We start from the raw sequence: 5577 nt of genomic DNA on the forward strand, positions 1-5577 counted from the left end.
TACTGATCTTCAGCTCAAATGAGCATACCGATTCACAGCTCGTATGAGCATACATGTACATAAATTGACGGATTACAGTTATATAAGCTAGCACACTATGTGTGAGCTATCGCAGGTATCCAACAGTATTCTAAATGGTTCAATGGGCAATGTTCTATTACGAAACGATATGAGTTCGATATGAACTATTATAGGTATACACATGTAATACATAGAAATGATATTACATGATATATATATATGAAATGGATAATACATGTATATGAAATTTGATAAATCATTGTGTTCATCCATGATTATTGACTTATATATATGTGTTTAGGCATTTGGCCAAATTGGTGAATATGTGCTTAGGCATTTGGCCATATTGTGTTGGGATATGCTTTTTTTACTTACCTATTATATGATTAAATGGTAAGTTATATTCTATTTTATACGAACTTACTAAGCTTAAATGCTTACTCTGTGTTATTTTTTGTGTTTTATAGTGAGTCAGAAGCTCGTTCGGGTTGGAAGCTTATCGGTGATATATCACGCTATCCATCGGCTCTTTTGGTGCATTCGGATGTTTAATTTTGGTTATAATGACATGTATAGGTATTTTGGCTAATGTTGGCCTAATTGTTTGATTGTGAATATGGCCATTTGGTTTGGCTTGTGATTTGTCACTTGATGATGTTATGAGCTTAGTTTTGGCATGTAAATATGTAACACCCCTAACCCGTATCCGTCGCCGAATTAGGGTTAAGAGGCATTACTAATCAAAACACAACTCAGAACAAACATTCATTAAAGTTTAATAATTATAACAATTACATATGATAAGCTAGGTCTAATATTAAACATTCAAAATTTTAAGCTTCTCTTTTGACCATTTAAAACAAAACAAAGACATTACAAACTAGCAAATCCATAAGGAAATAAACCATTTTCGTGTGGCTATTAAATTCTTATATAATATAACAAATTACGACCTTCAAAACATTTATCTAGTCTGTACATGCCATAGTTAGAATTTAAACATTTTAATACCGAGACAGTAGATAGAATGATGATCTTACTGACAATCCCCGAGCTTGAAGCTTGATCTTTAAGTCTATAAAATGGAAAGACATAAACAAACAAAGTAAGCTTTTATAGCTTAGTAAGTCTATAGCATAACTAAATATATATATATAATATAACTTTTAAATTTAATTCACTGAGATTGCAATTAACACGTATAACTAATATTCATATATTTGTTGTACTCAGACCATTTTATTTATAGTCAAATATGTGTACCGCCAAATGCGTTCAACTAAAATATATATTTATACCAAACAACATTACAATCGAATGTATATAACCGAGCATATATATATATGTTAAATACATATCATATCCGATTGTGTATGTATACTCATGATAAACTTATAACCAAATACAAATCTAACACATATGACCGAACGCATTCATTTCCATCAAATACTTATAAACAAAGATATATACATCTCAATTTCACATGTAGATACTTATCAAATACATATCTTGAATATTTATACGTATACATTTATCAACCGCATAAACCGAAAGCATATATGTATATTTTACAAATGTATAGATCGAATATATACATATTCATTAAATACACTTAACCGAATGTATATATGCTCATCAATTAAAGATAACCAAAATCATATAACTATACACTTAATCACATACTTTAAACAGATTCACCAAAGACTTAGCACCGCTAGGCTTAAAGCTCGATTCAAGATACCAAGCACTTAGCCTGCTAGACATATAGTCTGAAATGTTTCACCAGAATTAAGCCTGCTAGACGTAAAGTTTATATTGTTTCACTGGCAATAAGCCTGCTAGACGTAAAGTCTGAAATTATTTCACTGGCATTAAGCCAACTAGACGTAAAGTCTGATATTGTTTCACTGGCAATAAGCCTGCTAGGCGTAAAGTCTGAAATTATTTCACCAGCATTAAGCCTGCTAGACGTAAAGTTTGATATTGTTTCACTGCAATAAGCCTGCTAGGCGCTAAGCCTAAAATCTCAATTTCACATACGCAAAATAATTCCTCAAAAAATTCTTAATAGCAAACACATGTTCGTTGTAGTACATGTTCAATCATAAAAGAGTTTACAAATCATACTTTCAATTCAATTCAAGTATTTACAAATTTATAAACATATATATAATCAAACCTCACATATAAAAATATAAGATTTTATATCTTTAAGTCAATCCAAGAACCTATATACGAATATACATATAGATATACTCGAACTCCCATGTACGTATTTAACATTTATACCTTTAGCTAAAATCATAAACTCATACATGTATATACATTTATATTCGAATCTATATGTATATATATACACACATTCTTGTCTTTATCTAAGTTCATAATTTATTCATGTATATATATATAATTACTTAACTAAATTCAATTCACGAAATTTACATGTATATATACACGCTTATTCGAAAATAACATATATATATATTTAATTTCATACCTAAGTTCAATATAAAACATATACATGTATATTCATACATATTCAAAACTCCACATGCATACTTAACATTCATACCTTAAAATATATTCAAGATTTATTCAAGTATTTTCATATACATTCCAACCCACATAGACATACTTATTCAAATTACCTATACAATTACAATATGCATACCTTTAATTAAACCAAGAATTTATACATGTATATACATATATGTATTCGAACCTTGTGTATACATATATAACCCTCACACAATCAACTAAATTTAAGAACATATACATATGGATACCTACATAAATATTCTAACATTATATATATATATATATATATACCATTCATACTTTAACTTAATTCAAAGATTTATATAAGTATATACCTATATATTCGAACATTGTATATACATATATACCATTTATACTTCAATTTATTCAATCAAATTACTTTTATTTATAACTCAACAAAAATACAATAGACATACATACATACATACTGATTTAATAACATTAAATAGCTAATAGACTTACTTCGGACGGTGAAAAATCGAAACCGGACAATTAGTCGACGACTTTAGCTTTTCCCCGATCCAATTCCGATTTCTTTGGTTCTTGATCTAAATATATTAAACATGAGATAGTTTAAATATTATTACATTCAATTTAGTCCAAAAACACATAAATGAGAAATTACCATTTTGCCCTTAACATTTACACTTTTTGTCAATTTAGTCCCTATTGCAAAAAACACAAAATACACAAAATTTTCCCACACTATATAAGGGCCGAGTATTCCTAGTTCTCCTACTAGTCCACCTATTTCATTTATTTCACATTTTAGTCCCCTAAAAATTTAATTTCACAATTTAGTCCTAATTACTTAATTTCACCAAAAATTCAAAGACAAAACATGTTAATCTTTCACATATCTTTCATTTTTCATCATTAACTAACAAAAATCTCAAGCATTCATCAATAGCATAACACAAAATCAACACCAAATTCTAAAATTAAAGCATGGGTCTTGTAGTACACAAAGCAACGATCTCAAAAACGTAAAAATTTTCAAAAACCGAACAAAAACGAACCTCTAATTTTGGATGAACATAGCCGAACCTTTCAAAGCTTCGATGACTTTTTCTTCTCCTACTTTCGGCTAAATAAGATGAAGGCTAATGTAATTTTTATGTTTTATTTAACATATATATTAATATTTAGCCATTTACTTAATTAACCTTGGTTTCTAAATATATATAAACATTAAGGTTAATTTAGTCCATAACCATCCACTATCTATATAGTGGGTTAATTGTACTTTTAAGCCTCCTAATTAAAAAGACAACCACAAATAGATGCTTTTAAATTAAATCCCTAAATTTTCATTTTACGCGATTAAGCCCTTTTTATTAAATTGAGCACTCAAACAATCAAATTTTCATACGAAATTTTCACACATAGTAATTCACATACTACAAATACCATAAATAATTTTAAAATATTTTTTATGACTCAGATTTGTGGTCCTGAAACCACTTTGTCCGTTTAGGGTCAAAATTGGGCTGTTACAAAATATTAGCCTTAATATGGTTGATAATTTGCTTAATGTGTTTGATTGATGAAAGGGGAAATGATAGTTGAATGTACATATTATATATGTCTTATAACTTGTTGTGAATTGGTATTTTGCTATAGAAGACATATATGTATGTTAAGGCTAGTAATTGAGTGGTTATGTGGTACCATTTGGTATGTTTTGGTTAGGTAATCAAATGTCATGTATTGATGCTAATGTGCCTATAAGTTAGTTGAGTGTTTTGGACAAATAGAGTGTATGATTGAACATATTTTCATGTTGTCCTTTGAGGTGCCTAAAGGCATATTGGTTGTATGAAATTATACCATATGTATATACTTTGCTTCTGCTTGATTTGGATGCCTTATTATGGCTTGGTTATGTATGCAAAATTGGTTATAGCTACATGACAAATTGGGTGAGAAAAATGGCTTGTAAAATGGCCTATTTTCATCCACATGGGCAGAGACACGGGCATGTGTCTCAGCCTTGTGTGACACGCAGCCAGGTGACACGGCCATGCGTCCCCTATAGCTTTCAAAGGGTTGCAAGCCAGGTTATTACACGGCCTAACACACGACCTGACATACAGGCATATAGGGTTACTTCGAAGGGTACACGGCCTGGCATATGGGCGTGACTTGGCCGTGTGACCCAAGTCAGTGAGTTAGACGGGCAAGGACACGAGCTGGGACACGGTCGTGTGTCCCTATTTCAAATACCCACACGGCCGTGTGACCCTTGTAGTGTTGAAAATTTTTACTATTTTCTGAAAAATTTCCTAAGTTTCCGATTTTGTCCCGACTTGTTTCTAATGTGTATTTAGGGCCTCAAAAGCTTGTATAAGGGACAATATGTATTATTTGACTTGGTTTTAATATGCTTATTGATATGTTATGAAATGCTTGAATTTTTGTGTCCTTTTGAATTGTAAACTCCGGTAATGCTCCGTAACCATGTTCTGGCGATGAATACGGGTTTGGGGTGTTACAGATAGCGTAATGGGGGAAATGAGCATATTGTGTTAGGACTCAAGGGAGTTGGGTGGCGTCGTGGAATGGTTAGCTATTAGCCCGCTATAATGACAACATTTTGACGGTTATCATCTGGTCTTTTGGGGTGAAACCGTGACGATAATTTTTAGGTTCTATAGAGAAACATCACGATGGCGGTCAGCAGGCTCTATGGGCAACACCGTGACGAAAGCATAAAGGCTCTACAGAGCGATATCTTAAAAGATATTTATAGGCTCTTGGAGTCAATAAACATGTGATAGTCCGCCAGGACAGTAAACACGGGATAGTCCGTCGAGACAGTAAACACTGGTTCATATTGTGTAAGACCAACGCTGGGTTGTGGTGTCAGATTAAGTCTCCCAAAATGTTGAGTTAGGAATAATAGCAGGGTAAGAAAAGGTAAATCACTATAAGACTTATGTGGTGAGTAGCTAATTAGATGAGTCGACACGTTAAAGAATGAGGGTAAATGGGCTT

This window comes from Gossypium raimondii, chromosome 10 (assembly GCF_025698545.1).
Source record: "Gossypium raimondii isolate GPD5lz chromosome 10, ASM2569854v1, whole genome shotgun sequence".
Lineage (NCBI taxonomy): Eukaryota > Viridiplantae > Streptophyta > Magnoliopsida > Malvales > Malvaceae > Gossypium > Gossypium raimondii.